Below are 25558 nucleotides of genomic sequence, written 5' to 3'. Positions count from 1 at the left end.
TGAGGCTGCTGCTCCTGCTCCTGCTCCTGCTGCTGCTGCTCTGCTCCCATCTCGGATCTGCTGGAGCCGAGACCAGCAACCAGCACTCTTCCTCCATTAGCCAGGACGGAAACGGTTTCCCTGCCAAGCAGAAGCAATGCTAGCAATTTCATTTCCTGCGTATCTTTAATTTTAGTCTTGAATATATATTGCTTGCTTAAAGCACACAAAAAAAAAAAGAAAGAAAGAAAAAAAAAGAATCACATGCCCTGCAAAGCCTCCTTGCAGCTTTAACTCCCCACGGGGACAGGTGAGAGCGTCTGCGAGACAGACCTCTGCCGATGGCAGAAACAAAAGACATCGCTGTCACAGCCCAGGGAGGGGGAGATGAGGGGCAGCAGGGACAGCAAAGTGGTCCCTGACACCTCTAAGGTTACAACTACTGTGTCTGTGCTGAGACCGGTGGTGACAGATGGAAAATTTCTCCCCCCAGATCGGCACCAGGCACAGCCGGTGGGGCTCGGCCTCCTGCACGAGCTGCCATCGGACCTGGCGAAGCGGTGCTCGCAGTGCCGAGTTGATAAGGTTAATTAAAAACACGAAAACACAAGCACACACCCAGGCAGAAGGAAAAAGAGACCTGCTAGGTTTCTTGCTCCCTGTTTTATCTTGCTGAAGACATGCCGATAACAGAAGGCACGGCGAGCAGAAATATGGATTTGTTATTACCTCTATTTGCTGCAGGGACAAGGGAAGGCTTTGTAGGAATGCAGCTCGTGGAGTGCAGGCAAACAAAGCCCCTTTGTTTACTGATTCCTGGAGCGAGTCTACGATTGACAAACACAATTAGCCCAACAGTGGCAAAAGGAAAACGCTCTTCCTTACAGGTTACGGACGGCACGGGGCCAGATCCCCACCCGTGCGTCCCTCCCAGCCAGGCACGGTGCTGCCCCTTCCCGCAGGACGCCCCCAGGGAAATGCTCTCAGGCTCACCTACACGCCACGACTGCGGTGGGACAACCAGCCCAGCTGCCCCTGTTAATTAATTAATAACGCTGCCCTTACCCTCACGGCTGCTCTCCATGTCACCGAAATCTGTTTCTCGCTGTCAGAAGCCATCGGGGCTTCCACTGAAAACGAATCCTGAAAGCGGAGGCGGTGTGAGCGGGGTGGGGAATTCAAGCCCAGGGTTTTCCCGAGGAGCCCTGTGAGCTGAGCCACCTCGCAGAGGACGAGATGCCGGAGGAAAGCCCAGCACGAGGTTGGAAGGATGGGGAAGGAAAGGCTTTCCGCAAGAGGCCAGCACCACCAGTCCGTGCCTTACCCTCTGCTGTGTCGGAGAGAAGACCTAGCGCAGGGAAAAAGAAAACTAAGACTCACAAAACTAAGGCTGAATGCACGGCTTATACACGTCAGGCTGAATAAAAAGTAACATACACACGATATATCACACAAAAAGCTGTCTGAGGCTAGCACATGAGCAGCATCACCTAAAATCTCTTACTACTTTTTTTTAAGGACAAAAGAAAAAATACCTGACATCTCCTCTTTCGTCTTTGCTACCAGATAATCTGCCTAGACAGATACTTGAAATAAATACTTTTGATTTAATTTGGGCCTTCCCGTTCCAAAGTACTGAAAAATCTATAGCCTGGTTTCAGCCTGGAATAGATCCAGAGAACAAGCAGTCTTATTAACTATAAATAAATTTGGGGGGATGAGAGGAGACCTCCTGGTTCTCCATGAGACAGATTTCATTTGGGGGCTATTCCTGTGCAGGAACTTTCTGCTCACCACCTTCAGAGGGAACGCTCCCAGCAAGGAAATGATTTCCTCTTTAAAACAGCCCTGTCACCGACGGGTCCGCCCTAAAGCGTGGGAGTCAAGAGTTCAACATTTGCCTCGGAGTTGGGTAAAAATGAATATAATAAGTAACATAATAAATAAATAATTACAGAGGCTCACGGGCAGCTCGCGGGGCGCGTGGAAGACATGGGCCAGGTCCGTCGGTCGGTACTAGAGGTAGGACACAAGGGCTTGTGCTGCTCCAACCACTCCTTGCCCATCCCCAGCTCTGTTCCACGTCCCCTCTCAGCTCCGTGCAAGCACTAACTGGTGGCCCAGGGTGACGGTGACTTGCTTTTGGGATGCATCCACGTGGTGCAGGATGAGCAGGAGGACGCGTCCCAGCCACAGCAAGGGCAGCGCCAGCCCTTTCCCCCACGCTTTGCAAGCAAGATGCTGCTCGTGCATCGCCTGCCTGAGCACTTCTCATCACAAATGGCTCAAAAATTTGAGCGCTGAGCCTTTCTGCTCTCAAACGGCTCAAAGCCCGCAGGGATCCGGCTCAGCCTGGGCAGGCAGAGGGCACCGTGCCCTCCCGGGGCCGAGGCAGGTTGTTTCAGCGGCACGGAGAAGGAGCAAATTGGCAGGATTGGCGCAGACCTGACAACTGCAGTGTCCCTCCGGCGTGCCCTCCTCCTCAGCCAGGGCTGATTTAGTTATTTTTTTTTTATAAAACTCTTTTCTGTTTTGTTTCCAGCCTTTTCACACCAACTTTACGATCCCTTCAGCAAAGCTCTGCACCAGGTTATATTTTGCAATAACCGAGACAAATGGTATTACGATAACTCAGACTCTGGGCACGGCTATCGTTAACGTTCGTTCTTGTGTTTACTGCGGGTGTACGACATCCACACAACGACTTTTAAAAAGCCTGCTTTATGGGCTGATGGAGTAGTCCTGGGTTTGATCCCTGACAGGGGAGGAGGGGGAGAAGGGAGGTTTTCCAGCTCAGCTTTCTCCTCGTTCTTCTGCCTCCATTACATGCAGATTGATCACAAAATGCCCAGAGTTTCTGCTCGCTTGGCTCTAATTTTTTCACCGATGTCCTCAGCTTATGAATTTGCACTCTGGGCTCCTTTTTCTTCCTTTAAGCCCTCCGGGTCCCCCTGGAACAGGAACCCTGAGCTGGAGCAGAGCCTCTGCAGCTCCTCAGGTCGCGGGTCCCCCTGCTCAGGTGGGCATCGCCAGCTGAGCTCCAAAAGGAAAGGTCGGGCAGAATAAGCTCCCAGGTAAACTCAGGTACAAATAACTTCAGCCAGCTAACGCTGGGTACACAGAGAAGTGACACCAGAGAGCCTGGAAATGTCAGTGACTTCTCCAGCTCCGTGGGCTGTGTGTGCACCTCGCCTGGGGTGGCTGGAGTGGAAACGAACACACAAGCCACGAGCTAGAGGGAATGATCTATGCCGCCCGATTTTAAGGGGCTGGTTTATTTTGGTGCTCACAGCTCGGTGTTAAGGTCTTCTGTCTCCCTCCCCGCCTGGATGTGCGCAGCCCCTAGCAGTAAGTGGGGCTAGCCGTGTGCGACCGCTGCGGCCGTAAAGAACAGCGATTTACCAACGGATCCAAGCAAGGGTGAAATGGATTTATAAAAATCAACAGTTAAACCAGCACAGCATCTGTTGCCTATGTAGGATCTTGGCTGAAACACACTTCCAGGAGATTCACAGCCCTCTTCCCCTGCCTGCACGCTGCTCAGCTCCCATCGCAGTGTTTGCAATAGCTCCATCCATCTCCCAGCCATGCCACCAGAAGCCATCCCGGAAGGAATAATGATAACAGGTCTTGGTGCATTGAAAGCAAGCATTAGCCAAACACTTCGCTCCATATTTTTCTCACCCTTTTAAGCTGTCTCATTTGAGAAGAGACAGTAAGCTTTATATTGTGCAGGAGGAGGTGGTTGTGTGTCTCTCTGGGGCTGAGGCAGGTGTTTCTGCACAAGCGACCTCCAGATGTTTCTGCCGGCTTCGCAGGTAGCAAGGGAGAATGAGTCAGATGTCTAACTGCAGCCTGCGTGTACCCTTTGTTCCCCCTGACCCTCCGAAATATCCTTCAGAGTTTCCTCAAGAAGCTGCTGCAGCAGCAGCCTCAATTACCCTTAGAGCACCACGGCCATAAATCACGCCGAGACAAACTGCGTTAAAGTGCTCTAACCAGCGAGGATGACGGGGGCCTTGTACAATAGCCAATTATCGCAGGGGAGTGAATTAATAACATAAATATAAGTGACGAGGGCTGATTTCTAAGTACGCCATCCAATTCCCTAAAACACCCTTCTCTCCGTCGGCGGCGAAGCCGGGCTCCGCGAGCTGCAGCGGCGCGCGCAGGGACGTGCGGGGAGCCGCCGGGGTCGAGAGCTCGGGCAGGACAGCTCGGGCAGGACACACGGACGGATGGCAGCGATCCAGACCTGGGTCTCCATCGCATGGCACGTGCAGGAAACCCAACATCTGACAGCGCACGGACAGACCTCGCGGCAAGGAGCCGAGTCCTGGGCTGAGAACATCAAAGGACGGAGAGCACCGAGCTCTGACAGCTCGCTCCGACGCCCAAAGCCGTCCTCAGCAAGGACCGAGCGCGCACACTGGCTCTGTTTCATAGCAGCTACCAGCTCCATCAAACAGAAGATGAAGTGTCGCTTTACTGAGCTAATTACTGAAGCTTTTATAAAAATGTTGGACACCTAGGGCAGGATTCATCAATATGGATTATTAAGCATGTGTAAAAAGAGCTAGAATGTATCCTTCATGTTCTCTGTAAACACTAAAGTCAATAAAAGACAGATATATGCTTTGAAGACAGATAATCTATTACAACAGAGTTCTGCAGGTTACTTTTAAGCGTGGTTTGATTAGCAACGTGCTTATAGTTACATGCTGTACGGGCTGCCCCGGCAGGTAACTAGTACCATTAAATTATTCTCAAGAACGGTGTAGAAACTTTGCCAAGGCTTTGGCACGTGCTGACATCCAGTTGAGAGAAATAAGTAGTGTATATACAAGGACCAGTTAGATCCTGAACCAAAAAAACGTCTTCTCTCCACCATCTATGAATGCTTGAAAAGGTCTGCACAAATACCACCGTAATGTACCGAGTACGGCCATGCAAAAATTCAAAGATTAAATTAGGCATTTGTCCCACAGGCATTAAAAAAAGAAACTGCATATAATTTTCTCACAGATGGAGCAAATTTTTAAACAAAGTTTTATTTGCCTGATTTTTTTTTTTCCTAATATTAAACCTTTGGATTCCCAGCCTGGTTTGCCTTGCTGCTGAATGCATTATTGAGAGGGGATTTTAAACCCCACTGGTCAGCCTGTGGATGGCAGGGCAGAGCTCGCTTTATTGCTCTTTTCACTCTGCAGCCATTGGTTGGGGTTTTGTTTTCTCTTACATTAATTATGATGACTTTTGCTCTGCGTGCCAGCAGCCGGCCAGTTCCACGGTTCTGCTTCGCTGGAGTTCCCCCGGTCACCTAGCGAGATGTTCGCGGCTGTGGCCTGGTGGCTGCCCGCAATTAGAGCTTCATCATCTCACCCTGCAGGAGGAACAGGAACCTCCCGGCTCCTTCCAGCCCGAGTTCTTCAGCAAGGAGCGGTTTTTAGGCTGCTTGTTCAAGGAGGCACCTCGAGCACTTTGCAGGCTGGCCCGAAGGCTCACGCCCCTCTCACCTCCCTATCCAACCCTAAGCAATGGGTTGCAGCCAAAAGGCGCAACCTAAAACCAGACAAGAGACCGAAATGCAGCTGTTCCTGGTGTGAGACATCACAAGGGGCGGCCTTTCCTATCCCACCCCTTGGGAAGAAGGATCCATCGCTAGTCACAGTGGAAATGCTGACGTGCCGTTATAAATGACTGCAGTTTGAGTTCAGTCAGCAGCACTTGGCATTACTAAATACGGGTTTACATTCATTTCTCATCTGAGAGCCGGTTAATCTGAACGGTAAACGCGTGCTCGTTGCCGGTACAGTTTGCACTGGAAATATTCGGCATTTTTCTTCCACGCCCAGCTCCTGGAGGTACGTCCCACCCACACGGCTGATGTTATTGCACCAGCCTCAGAAGCTTCCCCCACTAAGCGGTAAGTGTTGGACACGTGAAAGCTGCCACCTGACGAGACCCAAGGCCAGAGGCTGACTCCTGAAGGCAAGCCTTCAGCTACCTGCCAAGCCCATCCAGCGACTTGTAGAACGAACTCCCGGGCAGACCAGAGGCGCTGAAGCAGAATGAGAAAACACGGCACAGATGTCAGCTGCTGGAGAGGCTCAGACCAAGCAAGAGCACCGGTGTCAGGCCGAAGACCTTGTCCCTCTGCACCACGGACCTGATGGTGGGTGGCAAGGTGCCGCTGCAGGGCACAGCTGGGTAAACACTCAGGAACTCTGAGGAAAGGTGGAAATCCATGGATTTAACAGCAGCACCAGTCTTTGGCCCGTGTTCCCGAGCTGTCTGTAACACCAGTTTGCCAGAGTTAACACCGCTGCCCTCAAAACGAACAGTTTATAACTTGCTCTTGTTTATCTGTGTCTCTATTGCTGCCATTAATATTTAATGTCTCTGGAGTAAAGGCTCCTCTCCCGCATAACAAGCCCTGCTGCAGCATTAATCAGAGCGGCAGCAGCTCGGCGCGGCGCTCACGGGCTCCCACGACTCTGGGGGCTGCCAGAGGCAGAGGGGCACGGGCACCCTGCCAGCACCACCACCGCCCAGACTGTGTCTGGGATGGGAAAGCATCAGCTCTTTCCCCTCTCATCCCACCAGCTGCTGTAAAACTGGGCACCCCCTGAGGTCTCGGTGTCAGTCTGGGCTCTGCAGACAGCCCCATCCTGACCGAAGCCGGGGGCAGCAGGGAGCTGAACCCGAGGCTCCAGGTCCAGAGCACTGTCCTCAGTATTCAGCTGCTCTGACCACAGCAGTCAGGGGAGAAATGAGGAAGAAAAAGCTGACCCTGTCCGTCTGGAAGCCACAAAAGCTCCACAGACCTTACAAAAAGCCCCAAACAGCAGCTTACCAGAGCACGGTGTGCCTTTGGTGCGCCCCTGTTAACGAACCCCTTCCCTGCACCCACCCACGGGTGTCCTGGGCCACGCTCTGGGTAAAAGCCTCGGGGAACAAGGGTCAAAAGCTGATATTTGATGGTACCCAATTTGTGCCAGTCTTAAGTATCTGGAGGTCATTAACTTGGATAACCAGAGCTTTGCACTTTGATTTAGCCCAGTGGAAAGTAATGGTGAAGAAGAAAGATCACGATGGATGAAGGGAACAAGATGGGATCATTAGTTTACACAAACACACTCTCCTACACAGCCTCAAATCCCAATTACGGACTAAAACAAAGCCAGTGCATCACAAAGGGTTTCCCATTTGCCACAGCTCCCCAGCCCGAGTGAAGGAAACGAACTAATCCCAGCTCTCCCGAAAACATCCACGGCTCAGAAGGGCCGCGCCTGCTCCACCACGCACACGGCGAGCTCCAGAAATCCTTGCACGAGCAGTCTTGCTCCAGCACTTACACCAGAGATTGCCCACGGACCAAATTAATTAATGCTGGTAACAGCTCAAAAAGGGAGAGCGAGGTTGTATTTACCCGGGATCACACCTGTAGGGACGCAGAAGGTGCCCGTTAGCGCTGCAGGGCACGGGTTAATGGCCAGGGCTTTTTGCCACGAGCAGCCTAGGTGAGGTGACGCCTGTGCTCTTTGTTCTATTGAGCAGAGATTTTTGGTCCAGCCCTTCTTGATGGTATTCAATTAAGTAAAACACAGCCTGAAGAATTATTTCCTCTCCTTAAAACGTATAAAGCAAGCTCCCCCTTTTCCAATCTCAGCTGCCAAGTCTTGGCCCTGAACTTCAGTACCAATTTCTCCTTTATTTACTGAAAGCTCACTCTAAATCTTTCCATACTAGAAATGCCAGTCCTCCAAACAATTACTCTGCCTGCAACATTAGTCATTTGCTACATTTTCCATCAGCATTAGTCATTTAATGGCATATCATGTTTTCTATAACAGGATCCAGGCCATCCCTTTTCTGTCCTGCCCTCCTCGGTGCTTTTCTACCCACGGCCTCCCAGATTTCCCCTCCTGCTCAGGGGGCAGCAGGCGTTGCATCTCTCTCCCTCCCCAGCCACCAGCAAAGATCGATCTGCGCGTGGCTCCAGACAGAGCTGGTCTCACAGAGACAACAGGGGGCATAAACACCAATCTGCTTTGTAGCTACTTGCGAAAAAATCAGCGTACAAAGGGGTTTTTAAGGCTAGAGGTCTCCTAATTGCAGTCCCAGGGATGTCCCTTGGAACCAGTTCATAACCAACAGCGAGACTTGAGGCAGGGGGCAAAGAAACCAGCCTGGCGCCGAGCATCACCTCTGAGCCCTCTCCCACCACGAGGCAAGGCACCAACAGGGCAACTTCGGGGTCTCTATCAGGTGCCAAGGGTAAGGAGACTGCTCGCACAACAGAAGTCTTACAGCTCAGACTCCAGGTGGGTCAAGGATTGGAGTTATCCCGAGACGCAGCCCCCACCTCCCCAAAAGAGAAACCTCAAGGAGAGGGAGATGAAATCTAAGAGCATCTTGTCCTACCACCAGCTCAGCAGCTTCCACCACGCCAGCACGCCAGCTCTGGTCTCGTTTCGGTCCAGGGTTCGTGCGGAGGCCCCGCTGAAAACACACTGAGGCATTTTTATCCAAGGTTTTCTCCCCTCCCTCATGAAATGCTTTGATAGAAAACTTAAGACTAAAAATGGAACTTTCCATTTTCTGCTGCACCAGAAAAAAAAAATAAACTAGTGCTCTCTTTCTGCATACATATGTTTGATGTCAAAAAGGCAGAGCAGGTCATTCTTAAAAAAGGCACTTCAAATACCAATACTCCCTGTCATCTCGGCTTTCCATCACAAAATGACAGTCTCCTACTTCAAAACAAGATCTAATGAAACCGCATTTATCCCCATCTCGCTGTAATCACATTAGACAGTTCGACCAATTTAACTTTATTGGTTTCTTAACTGTCTGAAAAAAAACCAACGCACGGAGACCAACCCTACGTGTTGCGCTCCACTCAGGCAGCCACCTGCAGCAGCCTTTCAGCAACAGCACCCGATGGTCAATAGAGCCTTCTGTTTGGTTTTGGACTTCCTGCTAACATCTCGTTTTCTTTAAGAAACGCATGCAGCTTCTCAACACGTCGCGTTTTGTTTAAGCAAAAACCTGCAGCATGCACTCGGCCATGGTAGGCACAACCGGTAACGTTCTGAGGCTCATCGGCGTGCGAATGCTCACCCGTGGGAGAGCTTGGGTGCGAACACGGAGGAGAATATTGCTGTAAACTGCTACCCAGGCACCTACGTGATGTGCCAGCTTCCCCCTGCAGAGAGAGAAGGGGCGGGAGCGTTGCACACCTGGGGCAGAGGTTACTGCAACACCAGGGATTCAATTTTGCAGTAATTTTTCATCCCTAAATGCTGCTTTGCAGCTGCACCCCGGCCAAATGCAATTAACCTCTGCAACATGCCACCACTCGCTGCAAGCACAAGGCAGCATTGCTCCCCAGGTCCCACCAGAGATTTCTATAAAGAAGCAGTAGGTGTCTCCCAGAGAAAGAAGAAGCTGGCCCTGCTCCAGGTACCAACGATTTGGAGAAGAGACCAGCAACAGCCGCCAGTTTATTCGTTGCCTCGGTGAAAACCTCAGCCGGATTCCTTTGAGCTCCCGTCCCTTTACCCCGCTGCTGACGTTTGTACTAAAGGTGCTGACACGACGTGTACTGGGGGCACCTGCAAGTGGCCACGGGAAACAATCTGTTCGGTGGGGGTCTAAACGTTCCTCGGTGCTCTGAGGGCCCCGGGGATGGGCTGCCATCCCCTTGCACCCTCTGGGCATCGTCGGGAAGTGGCAGCGACCCCGAGTTGTGTTCGTTCAGGCCAAGCCCTGCAGTACCATCCCTCTTTTATCCTCCTCAGCCACCACGATCTCCAACAACGAACAGAAAGCGACTCCCCAGCCCTAGAATTACTCTTTCCTTCTCCCCCAAACCCCTCCAAAGTTGCCTGCAAACAGGTTACTAAAATAAACAAAAGCTCGAGGCAAAAGAGACAAGCAAATAGAAACGTTTCCCCAGCACCCCGCTGCCTGGGGCTGGGGAAGCAGCGAGAGGCACGCTCCCCCTTACAGCTGGAGATGCCACATCCTATTTTCTGTAGGGCTGCCTATTACCAACGGCAACTCCTACCTCCACGAACGTATAAGCCAAGACGCACACTTGCAGACACCTCTTGCTCTTGACGGGGTGTTTGAACACATACAACGCTGCACAGCGGGCAAAAGCTAGCAGGGGAGGTGTTTCTAATTAGCCAGAACACGGAGCGGGAAGCAGCGAGTGGCTGTGTTTTCATAGCACCAAATTAGGCTCATCAGGTTACCCTCTATGGGCACGATAATTTTTTAAGTGTTCCTTTGAGGCAGATAAAAGATAACAGAAATTATTTCAGCAAAGCACTTCGGGCTATTTGGCTAAAAGCAGCTTTTGTCTCTTCCGTGTCTTAGTTGAGTTGGAAAGCAACCCCTGAGTTCCCTCTTTCCCCAGACCCCAAGGCCATGGGGGCTCGGGCAGACCCCAAGGGCATGGGGTGCTTGGACCACCGTGCCCGATGCATTGTGCTGGCTCTTGGGAGCCCAAACCCCAGCACGGAAGCAAAGAGCAGCTTGGCAGCTCTCAGCGCTTGCAACCACGCTGATGCAAAAGCCTCTCCAGGCATCCCTAAGTCCACTGCTGGGGGAAGGAGGAGAGTCTGTGCCCTCAGCTCGGGCTGCTTCGCTTCCACATCAGCACGTGCACAAACCAGAGGTCACCAGCACAAGTCTCTTGACCCACAGAGACTCCAAGGGATGCCCCACGGCTCACAATAAGCAGAGGTTGCCAGGTCCCAATTCCTAGTCAAATGTACCAATTCCTTGCCTGCACTCTCTCCAAGCAGAAAAAAGTAGACGACGAAAAAAGGTAGCTTGCTTTGCAACATTAAGTGCCTATTTTCCTTTAATAAGGCACACTGGCAGCAATTAGAAGACAAAGCCATTAGATGAAATTTGTTTAGTCAAATTAGTGACAAGCCTGTGTCAAAACACGGGCTCCCCGGGGCCCTGACCTCAGCAGAGGTTTTGAGGCCGGATGATTGATGGAGCTCCCAGTCCCCTGTCGCCTTCACCAGGCTCTGGGCTGGCTCGCTCGTGAGATGATCTCAGCTTCCCAAGGCCCGTCGGTTATCAGAGCAGAGCCTCCCTGCTGCTGCGTGGCCGTCCTCCGGCAGAGCTCCCCGGGGCTGGTGCACCATTAGGCACCACGTACCTGGTTTAAGCGAGCGCCCGCCTCGCGCACAGCCTGCGGCATCCTCCCAGCATCAGCACGCACCGCTAACGCATGCCGGCATGCAGGAAGAAGCCTTCCCCGTGGATCTGTTGCACCAGGTACGGCTTTCAGTTCCTCAGAGCTAAGCATATCCAAAAAAAAAATATAATAATAATAGAAAAAGCCATCTGAGGTGTTTCATCTTACGAGGGCACCTTTCATCCCCGTAGGATTTCGGTGAGATCTGCGCTGGGTGTGCCCACAGACGCAGCCACTCACCCGGCCTTCAGTCAGCTACAAAAGCAAGCGAGCACTTAACTTACTGCATGCCTGAGGTATTTCAAAAGGATTTTGGTGAGGACCTCCAGTGCTTTGCTGTGCCCGCTTCTGAGAGGCTCCTGCACACACGGCTGCACAGCGATACAGTGCCACGCTCCCAGCTCCTGGGGTTAATTGGCCCTTTGCATCTCTGGGACTGCTTCCTCCTTTAATAGCCAATTAGGCCTTATTAGCTACGTTGCCATTTACATCCGAGGCTCTCAGCAGCAGTCCGGGAGCTACAGATTTGCCCCGGTAGCCCTCCTTGCAAGGCTGCACGGCCTTTTACAGCGCAAGCTGACCGCTCTGCTTAGCTTGTGGCCTCGTTGCTGCGGCACCCCTCCTGGCCAGCCGCTCAGAGCACGTCCATGGGGGAACCTACCTGCAGGGAGCCCGAAGGAAGACCCAAAAAAGCTTTAACCCATGAAGAAAGAGGCCGATCCGTTCTGTGCACCTCCTAATGGGCCTCAGCAAACCTGCACATGGACATTTATTAAGTGGGCCACTGTCTGCTCGTAGCCACCCGCCACAACATGTTGACATAGTGCAGCACAGATCAATAGAAAGAGAGCGAGATAATGGCAATTGATTTTACCCATGTAATAAAGTTGTTGAGTCTCTGATTCACGCATTAGTAAGTGCTCATTTTATTGACCTGAAGGGCAAGGGGACTGAGTTGTTTTGTTGTTTCCTTCCAAGCAGCAAGCATCATTTGCTAATGAGAGATGGCCTGCTTCCCTCCTCATTATCTCTCTGCTTCACCCTTCCCTTCTCTGCCTCAACCAGCTGCTGCTGAAACCCACAGAGAGCTTGGCAATGACTGGCATTTTGACTGACAATGCTGGTCGCTCACACTCTCACATCCCCACTCGTCTCTTGCCACGGAAAGTTCCCAGCCCACCCAGAGCAGGTCTCCCTCCCTGGACCAGACAGACCCTAACTCCTTGCAGAAGCCTGACGCAGAGCCCTGACGCTTATTGCTTCTTCAGAAATTGGACCTATACAGACATCAGCTGCCTCCCTTCACCCGCATTTTTTTTTCCTTTAAACACTCTGATCCACACCGCTTCAACGAGGCCAGAGCCAGATGCTATCCAAGATTTTTGCAAGAGTGATGAAAAGAGTCTGCTGCACTCCTGCTCAGTTGTCAAATTGGAAAGCTAGGAAAGGACTCGTGCCAGCTTCTAGCCTCTCTGTGCCTCAAATATTTACAAACTTGTAGAGCTGGCACCCTTTGGGTTAATGATTATTATTCAGATCACTCCTTTGGACTACAAGAGGCAAGACTTCACACTGTCTCTGGCAAGAATCAGGCATCCAGCATCTGGGAGGACACAAGGAGGAAGACATCAAAAAAAAAAAAACCTCTAGAGAAAAGAAAAGTCCTCGTCTCCCAGCACCAGCTAGGAAAGTTCCTGCGTGTGCCTATCACCAAGTCTCATCTCCTGGGCTTTCAGCATCAAGGGTGCATCAGAAGACTTCTGGCTTGAAAAACAAGGCTGAAGAGAAGAGGTAGGGGAGACTGAATTGGAAAAGGACTTGCAATAAGGAAAGATTCAGAGGCATATCACAGATAACATTAGGCCAGGACATAACTCCTCCTAATGGAGTCTCAGCGAGGTTACTCTCATTGCACTACGTGTACATACAGAAAGATAAAGCAAGGCACCCACAACTATAAAAACAGATGTTGAAATTAGCAGGGATCCAAAGGAGGTTAATAAAATGCTGGAAAGAATTATGTGTCAACATCTGCGTGGAGGCTGAAGGAGCGTAACGTGCTATTCCTAGAAAAGGAGCAACTAAAACTGACACATGAGAGGGTAGAGAGATTGGGAGAGCAAGATAGCTCCGCCATAAAGTGCGAGAGAAAATCACTTAGATGAAGATGAAGAAGATATTTAAGGATGGCATTAAACGGAAGAAATGAACATGAAACTATGGAAATGGGAGAAGGACTTTTTTCACACGAGAGAAAACAAACAAACAAACTTCGGTTTAAACTAAATCTGCTTCCCCAAAACCTGGGAATGATTTCAAAGCAGAAGTTTCCAGTGCTCGTCTTGTGCAGAGACCTCCTCAGAAAGCTTTGCTGATCAGTTTGCAATAGCCTGCCTGGCCCAGAGGAGTGCCTGTGGCTGCTGATGGAGCTGCAGCACGCGCTGGCTGAGCTTTGGAGGGTTTCACCCCAAGTGTGGGATGCCGAGGGGCATTGCACCCCGAGACGCCCCCCTGCACGCAGTCTGCTGGCAGCTCCTGCTGCCCCCAGAGCAAGCGGACACTTCTGGCTCTCACCACACACATCGGTACCTGCCTACCGAGAGCAGCACAGCTGCTGCTGGTCCCCCTGCTCCTTTGCCGCCCCACGGCTGCTCCATCCCAGAGGTTTTCGCACGTGGACGCCCCCCACCCTGCACGCACCGGCTGCGTGCGCTGCTCTCCGCCAGGCTTGGGCACCGCCAGCTGCCCGCTGGCATCCCTCCCTGCTCCACGCATCCCTGGGATGCCCTCGCTCCTGCTGCCTCCTGGCTGGGAAGGCAATTTCATGCTCAGGCAGTGCTGCTTTCTATCCTACGCGTGCGTGCACGCTGCGGGCTCCCAGGCAATCACTACCAGATGCCCGGGGCAGCAAAAGCTCCGCGCACAGACGCCAGCGAGCAGCGGACAGCAAACTGCTCCCACCTCCGTGTGCTGCGCCCAGCTGCTGGCACCCGCTTGGCCCCTTGCACCTGCATCTGCTGACACGGTTCTGTGCTGCTGCAAGGTTCTGCTGCCCGCTGCTCGCGGCCGGGAGGATTTCAACACCTCTCAGTCTTGAAGGACGGCGTACCGGATGGGGAGTTGGGAGTTGCAGGTGTTAATTTGAGAGCTTGCTACAGGCGATTCCTTTCATTTTCTCTGTGCCTCTGCTTCATATCTAGACCGTAAGAACAAATGTTACCGTCAAACCAAAAGTCCATCCAATAATTCGCACTAATAGCTTCCCAGCCTTCAGCTACTCTCAGGTTAGGAAACTTCTGAAACCGATGTTGTTTATATATTTAATAACTCTTAAGTGCTTTTCTCTTCTCTCTGCTTGGCCAGAGCCTTAAAACGTATGGAAACTTTTTGTACTCAGAACACCCTCTGAGCTCAACGTGTCAATCACTGTTGAACAAAACCAACACCAACGTGGAATCGTACAGTCAGTTAGGTTGGAGAAGACCCAGAAGATCATCAAATCCAACCATCACCTAACACTACGAGTCCACCACTAAACCATGTCCTTAAGTGCCACATCCACAGATCTTAAATATCCCCGGGGATGGCAACTCCACTGCTTCCCTGGGCAGCCTGTTCCCATGCATAACCGCTCCTTCTGCCAAGAAATTCTTGCTGATACCCAGCTTAAACTCCCCGGGTCTCATAGCAGGAGACACGCGGAGCAAGTGATGCTCTCCACCTTGCCCATTCTGCTCACGATTTCCTTTCCTGTAAGCGCTTTGGTACGGGTGTTGCCTCCCATTATAAATAACACTGCACAGCAGTGGCACCGAGGGGGATCCACCTCAGCTGGGAATCGTGGCCATCACAATTTTGGGAAATTAGTGGGAAAAGCTTCTCAGTGTGCACTCGTACAGCATGGACACCTGCTCACCGCACACCTTGGGCTTGCTCAGGGCTTCTCCGGGCACAGGCTCCCTTATGCACAGCGGCTGAGTCTGGCCCTGCCCGAAACCTGCAGCCCCATTACCGGCTGATGAATTGTTTTCTGCTCTCCTGCTTGGCTCCATATTGGGTTATCTGCGCGGAAACGTAATTTGTTTGCTGATATCAAAATGCTGCCACTCACCTGCGGGATTAACACCGTGACAAAATCGTTAGAAACCTGATGAAGTACCGGAGGCCTTCGGAGTTTGCAGAAAATTCATCCTTCAGCCTAATGAACGCCGGCTTCCCAGCAACCACAGCAGCACCGCCCCTGCTCCTCGGATCCCCCTGGACCAGCCAGAAACGCAGGTGGACGTGTCAGGGCTCAGCTCCTAGACGAGCTCAAGGGCAAACAACAACACCTGAAGGTGGGGACAAGCGCGGGGGTTCAGCAGCAACACCCCAGCGTTGCAGCCCTCCAAACCCCGGCGCGGCACGGGGAGCGAATCCTACGCCCTGGTTAACCAGCACAGGGTGCCTGCGCCCTTCCCTGCCGCTCTCCCGTACCCCTGTTTCCCCCCCGGGCACACTTCACAGGAGACAAAACATCCCTCTTATCGCTCTCCCTGCCAGTCACCGCTGCTGCATGACGCCATGCGCTGGCAGTGAGTCACCAGTCACCGCCGCTCCCGGGGAATAACGGGGAGAGAAGCGACCTTCCTTCCACTGATGCGCTGCCAAAAAACCCCCCCGCAACGCAAGCTGTCTGCTCCGTGGCGCTGCCTTTCCCCCCCAGCAGGCTGCAGAGCGCCTCGCCGCTGCCCTGCCACCAAGGTGACACGATCAAACGTTTATTTATTTATTATTCTTTTTTTTCCCCTCTCCAAACAGCGCTCCAAGCCGCCGCCGAAATTTGCATTTCAATTTGAGTTCGTTCTCGCGGTTGAGATGAACTTCTGAAATACCTCGTGGCGTCTGGTTAAGAAGCGCGCTCCCTCGCCCGGGCTCTACACACGGATGTATTTTTAGCCCTTGATCCCTGCGTTACAGAAAAGTCACCCTTTTAACGGAGCGGTTTTATTGCCAGGCGATATTAGCACAATGAAGAAAATCGCTCCTAATTTTTATAAATTATCTCATCATCTGCAACTAATTAGCAGCTGCCGAAAGCTGGGAAATCGCTCCTCGCCCCGGAGAGACTCGCTCCGAGCTACGGGGAGTTCAAACAACCCCCGATGGCCACGGATTTCACGACAAGCCTCCAGCCGGACCCGGCACAGCTCCTGCGGGCTGCCCCAGGGGCTGTGCACCCTCAGCACCTCCGCCCCGAGATCTGGACGTGACGCAGCTTAGCCAGAAACCTTATTAGGATCCAATCTAATCAAGCTGCTGCACCTCTCCATTCTCCTTCCCCTCGCTCCCAGGCGCTGGTGCCTCTGTCTGTGCCGCTGTAAATGTGTCTATAAAAGTAAAATGAGCAAGCAGCCAGCGGCTAAATGGCACTTAATCAGAAGAAAATGTATACCCTGGTGGATAGTAAACTGCTATTAAGTTGGGGGGGGAGAGAGAAGAAAATAATAAGCTATAAATGGACAACCAAATAAATCTCCTCCCATACCAAGTGAGAGCACATCTGGTTAGGTGCCACCTCCAATGAGTTGTGAGCAAAATATTTATTTGCCGCCAAGCACCTGGCAGCAGGAGAGGGAAGGGATTAGAGCCTGGAGAGCAGCGCTGCTTCCACCGCCTCCCCGCCTGCCCTCGCAGGCAGCGGCACGCCGGCTCCCTGCCCTCCGTGGGTGCCCAAAAATCCCTTCCAAAACAGCCGACCACCCGTCGGGCCCCAGGCACCGCTGTCCAGGCTGCAGCGGTGCCCACGGCTGGCGGGGCAGCTCCGTCTCATCCTCGTCTGCTGCTAGGACACAGATTTGAGGTTGAAAAGCCATCTCCAACGGGAGAGCCCCTGGGGCTCCATCCCTACCCCAAACCCCAAGAAGGTCAGCAAGGCAGCAGGCCATACAGCTAAACTAGCAGAGACGCCAATGCCATAAATAGCAAAGGACCTGCAGACCTCTGATCCTTTGGAAAGCCTTAATTTAATACAGAGCACTTCAACATTAAGGGAAAATGGGATTTGGGACTAGGAAGTCCCCAAGGGAAGAACTCCTTGGAGAGGGACACCATTGCAAAGGGGATTATCACCATAATCACAAGATTAGTCGAATAATCCCAGCCTGAAAGAGAGTTTCTGTCTTCTGCAGGATGCTCAGCATCCTCCAGCTTTCATGGAAATGCAGTGCGAAGCAGGATCGGATTGACTTTGAGGAATCAGTTGAGGGAAAGAAGGACCTGCTGCAGCAAATTCCGTGCCTCACAGTCCCGTTCAAATTGCTCAGTATGTTTCTGCTTTGCTGAGTGGAGGCGGATGCTCACCTGCTCAGCTCCTGCCTCCCTACGGCGGCGATACAGCACACAGGCACCGGCTTTTCGATTCCTCACTGCTGCAGACTGAGGGTTTTGCTGTTGGTTCCCCTTGTTGCTGATTTAACACAGTAAGGGGGTTCAGGGCTCCCACGAATGGCAAAACCAAGCAGTCCCGTCTCACCAAATTAAAAGACAGCGTGACAGGGACAACAAAATCATCCTCCCCTACTAATCACCCAGGCTGCTTTTTCTAATGCAGCTCTTGCACTGTTGAATTGCACAAAGTAAAGAAATAATTATGTGCTATTTTCCACCATAGGTCAGGGAGCACATTAGTGAGCTGAGACTGAAATCCAAATCATGGTGTGTCATGGCCAGGCCTATTAAAAAAAAAAAAAAAAAAGCCAGCAAGGAGCAGAGCGCTGCCCCTTAGCGCAGCGGTCAGCCCCTGCTGCTCCCCAAGAGACAAACTCTTCTGCACAACAAGGAATCTGCTCAGTCTCAGCACTCACACCTCAATTTCCCAACTAGAAAAACACATATAAACAATGCTAGTTTTTCATATATATTTCCAAACGCTCAGCTTTCAACTTAATACCTTTAGATTTATTAGCTAGGCACAGATTTTCTGTAAAGGGAAAGACCGTGTTTTGTATTTCGTCTGGAAGTGGCTAAATAAATGTTGAAGCCAGCCCAAAGGCCTCCGAGCCCAGGTGTGCACTTGGCTGAAATCTGTTGGCAGAATCAGAAGGGAAAGAAAAGAGAGGTGCAAGAAAAAGCAATGCCTGAATTTAATTCAACTGCATTTTCCATTCATGCACCCGAAATCAAAATCCATCCCCTCGGCAGCATTGCACCACCAGGAAGGATGCTCGGGGTGGTTAGGAGCTCTGGTCAGGAAGCACTGGAGAGCCTGCTTGACTCCGCTCTGGTAGCGAGATCTATAAAACCAGGAGGGGAGAGATGATATTCTAAGCATCGAGAGCAAACCACCGTGAACTATCACGTTGCACAGCAGAGCCTGTGCTCCTGCACCTCCCGGGAGAGCAGCGAGCTTCAGCCCTGGAGAGCTGCACTCACCTGCGCAAGCCAGGAGGCTGCGGATGGGCGGCCCCCACTGCCCGCAGATGACAATAAAATACGTAAAATAAAATAAATAAATAAAATAAAATAAAATACAAGGCAAGCAGACAGCAACCTGTTGCGCCGCTCCCTGCAGGTGCTGGCCGTAGCTCAGGCAGCTCACAGAGAGCCAGTTCTGCCTTTTCCAGCGTGAATAACGCTGGACTGTTTCCAGATGGAGGGGTGGGGGACAGCAAAGAATAGAGCCAGGACATTTAAAATGGAAGCGTGCGGCTATATTCAGGAAATGACTGCTTTTCAAAAGGGCTTTGGGTGTTAGTCACTCTGATGTTCCTTCCGGCATTTCTGCTGGAGGCTTGGTTTGGTTTATTTGGTATTTGTTCTCAGTTTTAGTGTTAGAAAGCATCCATGCTCCACGCCAGAGGTGACTCCTAAGCCAAGGCACCAAAGCTTTGGGAGGTTCCTTGATTGCCTAGGTGTTGGGGCACGTCTGTCAAAGCATACCTGGTGGCACGAACTTCTGCTCGGAGACTCTCTGCGTTGCTAGCTACTGCCTGAAGCTGCTTCCCGCATCCTCGCAATAAAATCAGTCCCCCCAGGACACCAAACAGCCCCCCATCCCTTGCAGTTTGCCACCAAAACCCACGGGACCCAGGCCACGAGGACAAGAGAAGGCAGCAGGGGGGCCGTGACCGGCTCAAAGCCGTCCCCAGCGATGCACGCCTGCCCCGGCAGCCCCGTCCCCACCACCTTGCAGAGCTGGGGGACTGAAAGCATCTGCCAAGAGACCTCCGTGCGAGAGGCTGCCTGCCAAAAAGCTCCTGTGGACCGTGAGCACTAGAGCTGGCTGAGATGACCGAGGAGAGGCTGTGACTTGATAAGCAGCGACTGCTCCTCCAGAGCTATTATAGACCATCAAGTAAATGAGACATGTTATAGGGGGGGAAAAAAATAGTAAGGAGGCTGTATTTACACAGGAGCCTGTAATGACTCCATCGCTGTGTCAGCTTCACATGCTTGACAAGACAGACGCAGGCGAACCTTGAGCCTCCTGCCTTCGTTTCATTTCCCTTTCAGAAAGCCGAGCACAGTGGCCGCAGATGAATTTTTCTCTCTCCTTTTCCCGGACTTCCCTCGAGATGCCCTGATATCGCTCAAGCGCAGGGCGAGGCTGGGCTTCCTCCACGTCACCCTCCAAACACCCCCTGCAGCTCCGGGCAGCAGCAGAGCCCCGGACGACCAGCGGGGCTGGCAGCAGGGCCGAGGCGTGCGGCACCTTCGCGCTCACGCCCCGTGCTCCTGCTTTGTTTCTCAGAGCTCTTTGCACCTTCCCCCTCCCGCTCTCCAGCAGAACGCGCGGCATCTGGCAGGATGCTGCTTCCGATTTATTTTGGTTTTCACTGCCCTTTGTGCTTGCAGTTTATGGCTCGTTTTCTACCACCTGCGGAGATTTTGCAAAGTCCAGAGATGGAAGGAACACGGCCGTGCAGCTGGCTGTACGTACCAGGGGCAGGGAGGACGGCCCCGAGAGGAGCTGCTGCTCTTCTGCCCCGAATATGCACGGTGAGGCATTCAGAGAAAAACTTCCCATAGCGACTCAGGGGTTCTGGGCACCATTTCCCAAGGAAACGGTTGTGGCTGTGTCCCCCCCCAGTACAATCTGTGATGCACTCAGGGCACCTCATTTCCCCTTCTCGAAGCCTGGCTGCGTGATCCTGAACCGTGCACACCCCGTCTCCTCCATGCATTTTGTTCCCAGTATCAACAATTCCACCAGCAGCGTTTGCAGGGCTGTTGGGACCGAAAACACACAGAAATAGAAAACAGTAACCTAGAGACGGGGAAGGGAGGGAGTTCAAAGAGCTTTCCTGCTAAATGACAACCCAAAGCTGCCTGCAAATAAAACTCTGGAGCTCATCAAGTAACTCTGACCACTGAGGGTGCTTAATAAAGATTACTTTGCTCTAGCTCCGCTTGCCCGAGGCATCATTTGTTTCTAATGAGATGCTCCATGGGATTTAAACGCGTGAGAGAAGAGGCTTTTCAGCCACAGCGATGAACACAAGCTTTCTGCTCCAAAACCCAAGTGCTCAGCCCCACCTCCTACCCCAGCAATGCTCCTCAGCCATGCCAAGCTGGACGAGGCAGTGCTTGGTGCCAGGGGAAGCCACTGCAGCCCCACCGGGCCCCTACAGCCCAGCACCAGCTCCTGCAACAAACCTGCACAGCTGGGGAGGCTCTGGCATGGGTTAGCTAAGACTTCGCACAAATACTGCAATATTTTGGTACCAACTCAACCATTCTTTCGCTTTGCGCTGTGTTATCACCAAGATCATATTTCTGAGTACGCCCAGGAAAATAAAGTACTTCTTCCCACCGTACCAGGGCCCCAGCGAAAGGAGCGTGCCAAAAAATTCCACGTGCGACCGAAATGGGTAGAACCACAGCAGATAATAAACGCTAAAGGTTCGCAACTTGCCAAGCTATCTTCTGTGCAAGGGACACGGAACAAAATGTTCTGAAGTGCAGGAGCCAAATGACAGAGCAGACTTTTGCCGCTGGTCAAATGGGAAGATGCACAGGGCAGCTGGGAACGGCCAGAAAACAACTCTGCAGCGGCAGGAGAGGAAAGAGGATGATTAGGGGCACCCTGCCATGGCAAAATTAAACGCTTGTGAATCAGACCTGGTACAAGGTGGATGCTGTCAAATGCGTTGTTGGACACCATGGAGGGCGCACACGTATTCAAAAGCACAAATCCTGTAGGATGCTGATGACTGGAAAACTCTGGAGCAGCGGGATGGGACAGCCGACCCTACCCCTTGGGCACAGGTTGGTGTATTTGTCTTGCCAAGCAGAACCACCACAAATCAGGGCTGGGAATGGGTTGGAATCTGTAGCCAATGTAGACATCCTCAGACAAATCTGAACTGACACCGCGTTGTGACTTTTCCGACTTCGTTACCCTTAGGCTTGGCAAGAAGATCACAGAAATCTCAAGCTCGTGGGCGATGAGCCTAGGGCTAGATCTTCGGTATTCAGCCTGGCCTGCACCTCTGCGACATGAAACCAGGACTCGTTGCAGAGGACACAGCACATACTGATCAGCCCCGCTGTCTGAGCCAGAGCGCAGGGCTGGAACAGCAAACCCCTCAGCCAGAGACAAAATAAGGGCGCACAGAGCCCCTTCCCTGCTGCCCCAGCCCTAAAATTGCTTGAAAATTCTTGGATTTTCCAAGTACAGAACATGCAATATTGTGAAACCACACAGTGATGTGGCTGAGAGTAAAAACCCCTGTGTACCTCTCACTCAGCCCCTCCTGCCTGCTGTAAGACCCAGGGCTCAGGTCCCGGCGGCAGCAGCAAAAATCAGTCCCACGGAGCTGCGAGCTGACTGCTCAGGCTAAGGTAAGGTCCTTCCCTCCGTGGATGGTTTTAGAAGCATCTGGAGCAATTATCTTTCGTGACTATCGCTGAAGAGAGAGACGGGTCAGAAACACGTGCGATGACAGGTGACATCTGCATTAAGTCAGGTGGGCAGGTAAAGTCAGCTAGAAGCACCTGGTTGCTCTCCTGCAACGGATCCGCTCTTGCAGAAGCGGATAATCAGGGCCTATTAATAATTACTAGGCTCTCTTCATAATGAAATTGCAGCCCTCAAGATTTCCTGTGCTCTCCTCCCCTCCTCCTGCATCCAGCGAGGTTTCCTTCCCTTGCAGTGCTCCCTCCCAGAGCCCCAGCGGGGGGCTGGCCACGTTTATTCACCCCGGCAGCACGACGTGCTGCGTGGCTCCGTGCTAGGAAAGCCACGCAGGGACGCGCGGTACCCAGAGGAGGCATCGCCTCACCAGCCTCCTATCAAGCCAGCAAAACAAGTGCCCAAGCTCGAGCAAAGATCAAACCGCTTACCGAGCAGTCGACGAGGTCTTCATAAAGCACAAAGCACTCACGGGCAAACCACCGCCTCCCCTTGACTCTCGTGGCTCTGGAGGATGGAGGCACAGCCCGTCCTTCCCTTCACATGGACATACCCCATAGGCTAAGCTTTTCCTCCAAAAGCCCTACAGCAGATTAAAACTCAGTTTATTAAATAAGGCAGTGCTCTAACAAGGGTAATCCACAGATAATTTCACTCATTTAAACCCTATCTCATCTCTACCAAGTAGACTTATTTCCATTTAACAATCTTAATTCTTTTTGCACTTTCCGGCTCCCAAATTGGCTTCGACAGCAGAATTGACATTCAGCCATCATTTTCACATAAAGTTCCATTTAGCCTCTCCAAATCCCTACAGCGTCTGGAGGTGCAAGAGGAATTCATTAGCGGTGTCTTTGGGAAAACGAGCCATCCCTCCCTGCAGCCTCCTTCCAGCCACCGTCCTCGCTTGGCAGGGCTCGAGGCAGGGCTGGCAATTGTCAGACTAAGCTGCTCCTCCACGGCAGATGCCCCCTGACGCTCCTCTCCAGCTCCCTGCTCAGGTCACCTCTGCGCCGATACACCAGCATCTGCCTTCTTTGCTTCTCTGCCCACGGCGCTTAGGGCTGTGCTTTTATCTATGGCCCACAGAGCAAAAACCTTGCAGTCTTTACCCTGCTCACTCCCTGCCTCCCTCGAGGCCCGGGTCTGCATTTTGCCCCTGCAGGGAGGTCTCTGCTGGCCCTGAGAGCCCCTTCGCCCCCAGCCTGCTCCCCCTGGCAGGAGCCCGCACCCCCAGACGTCTTGCGGAGAGGGCGCTGAATGCTCCTGGGCAGCACGTAGGGATGCTGAAGGCATGAGAAAGGCATTTGGCTGCTGTTATCGCAGGTTTCTGCGGTCCTTGTCACGGCACGGACTGATTCCCCCCCTGTGCACATCTCGGGAATCAGCTGGCACCGCAGGCACACCGGGAGCAGCACCGTGCTCCTTCCCGCACCCATCTCCCCCCCAGAGCTGACACCTCAGCAGCGGGCTCTGGGGAACGGCGCTGCCCTTAACGCGATTTCGCCCTCCTGGACCTTCCCAGCAACAAACAAAATCCATGCTGAGGACAGCCATCCCGCCTGGTTTAGGTAGGAATTATGCCCTGGGTGCTCTCCCCTCGTCTCCCACACGCACACTGCTTCTCCAGCCCTCTAGCACAGCCCGCGGCTCCGTGCTTTCCACGGGAGACATCCTACAGAAAAACAAACCTCCTTCTTTCAAGGTCTTCCATCCTTCCCCTTCTCCTCAGCTCCTTCTAGCCCTCAGCCAGTAGCTTCAATCCCACCACGGTGAGGTCCTGGTGAGGGAGAGAAGGAGCAAGAGGAGCACAGAGGCAGGAGGCAGGCTGTGTGGGGAAGGGCAGGATCAGCCCCTCGCAGAGCCCCCGGGGCGCCTGGCAGCAGCACACAGGGAGCCAGGATCCGTCCCAGCTGCTCCATCAGCAGGTTGCTCTCTACCTCGGGTCCTGGGGCTTTTTCCAATGGTAGAGGTTCAAAACACCTGGATACCATGAGCTAGAGCTTCTGAACGTACGCCAGGACAATTTGGGCTTTTAGCCTTACAGGCTGTGCTTATCTTACACGGAGCCACGAGCAATTAGCTGCAGAGGGGGCACTTGAGATAAGCGCCCTTTTGGGTCAAAAGCATCTTTTCTGGTAAGGTTGCCCGGCAGCCCTGCAGCGCCTTACACTTGCAGGAGGGCTTTAACACCTCACCGAGCTGCCTGCTGCACACGTTGTGCCCAGGAGAGCTGCTCCCTGAGCCTGCAGCCCTGAAAGGCAAGGACAAGTGGGCTTGCCAAGAGCTACCCAGCAGGAGAAGGAGGCATAAACCTCGAAGCACAAGGCATAATGCTTCAAACAGAAGGAAACCCTACCTTACGCTCACAGTGTGGGGACCTCGCTCTGCTCCAACAGCCTGTTACGAGCTGGAGTTGCCTCGCTGCCTTTGTCCTCCCATCTGCCACCCTCCAGCTTGCCTTCTCGGGAAGGTTATACCAGCTCACGAGCAATGACTTCAGCTTCATCTCAGCTCACCTTCAGGAACTTGGGCTGCTGCCTCAAGCTGCAAGGCCACATTCTACCTCATGTCCTGAAAACACCTTTAAAATCGTGCCCCAGTCACTGGGGACGTGCACCTGAGGACGAGCAACCACCTCCTTCAGCCACAGGTGCCCCAGCCTCAGCCTCGTACCAGAAGCTGCAGCTTGGAGCGAGGGCTTGCTTACCCTGCGTGATTATTCCAGTTTTGTAACGCAGCACAGCTCCTGTCCACATCCTGCTCAATTCAGGTGGTGCTTTAAATGCAAGGTAATTGGTCCACAGGGAGGAACAAATTTAAAGCTCGAAGTATTGCTGACGCCGGCGCTGAGTTTTCAGGTGCTCTGAGCTGCCAAGACAGCTGCTCTCCATCAAACGAGCACTGCTTTGCAGTGTGACGGTGCTCGCTCCAGCGAGGGGCTGCTAGGGACACTTAATTCTGCTTTATTCTGCCGTGAAGTCAGGCTCACCACCGAGCACGTGAAACCCATCCTTCCTCAACTGGCCACAGGCAAAGCCCAGGGCGAGGCGCTGGGCAGTGGGAATCGGTAACGCAGGGCGGTGCACGAGCCTATCTCAAGCCACACTGGAGCCTTCTGCAGAAAATCCAGCTTTGCTGAGTTTGGCTCCGAGCTGGAATTAATTTTGGCAGCTGTTTAGGCAGGGAACCAAGCGTCTTTCATTCATGTAATTGACTTTTTTATTCATATATATATATGAAAAAAATAACGAAAGGCATGACAGAGTAGCTCTTTCTCTTACTAGCTTTCACTCTATGAAAGAAAAAGATCCCCACTAAAAATGCCTGAGCGGCTAAACACACAAAGTGCTGCCCGGGGGCCGGGGCGGTATTTAGATGTAAAGCAGGTTGTGTGGCTCTCAGATCCCGATCCTTGGCTCGGGGACACTCCTCGACATCCAGGAGCAAAAACCAGA

General features: G+C 52.6%; 1 protein-coding gene and 1 long non-coding RNA gene across 8 annotated transcripts in view; both read right to left on the bottom strand.

Moving 5' to 3' along the window:
* GRIK4 (glutamate ionotropic receptor kainate type subunit 4) overlaps nucleotides 1-25558 on the bottom strand; it is a 171223-nt gene that overhangs the window by 78909 nt on the left and 66756 nt on the right. The window lies entirely within an intron of this gene.
* Nucleotides 9606-25240, bottom strand: LOC308182630. Its single transcript, XR_013941939.1, has 3 exons — nucleotides 23792-25240; nucleotides 15318-22683; nucleotides 9606-14402 (listed from the first exon to the last, which is right to left on the bottom strand). It is a non-coding gene; the product is annotated as an uncharacterized lncRNA (long non-coding RNA).

This window comes from Anser brachyrhynchus (genome assembly GCF_964034855.1).
Source record: "Anser brachyrhynchus genome assembly, chromosome: 25".
In the NCBI taxonomy this organism is placed as follows: Eukaryota; Metazoa; Chordata; class Aves; order Anseriformes; family Anatidae; genus Anser; species Anser brachyrhynchus.
Note: the sequence above shows the minus strand (reverse complement) of the source record. Positions and strands in the feature narration are given on the sequence as shown.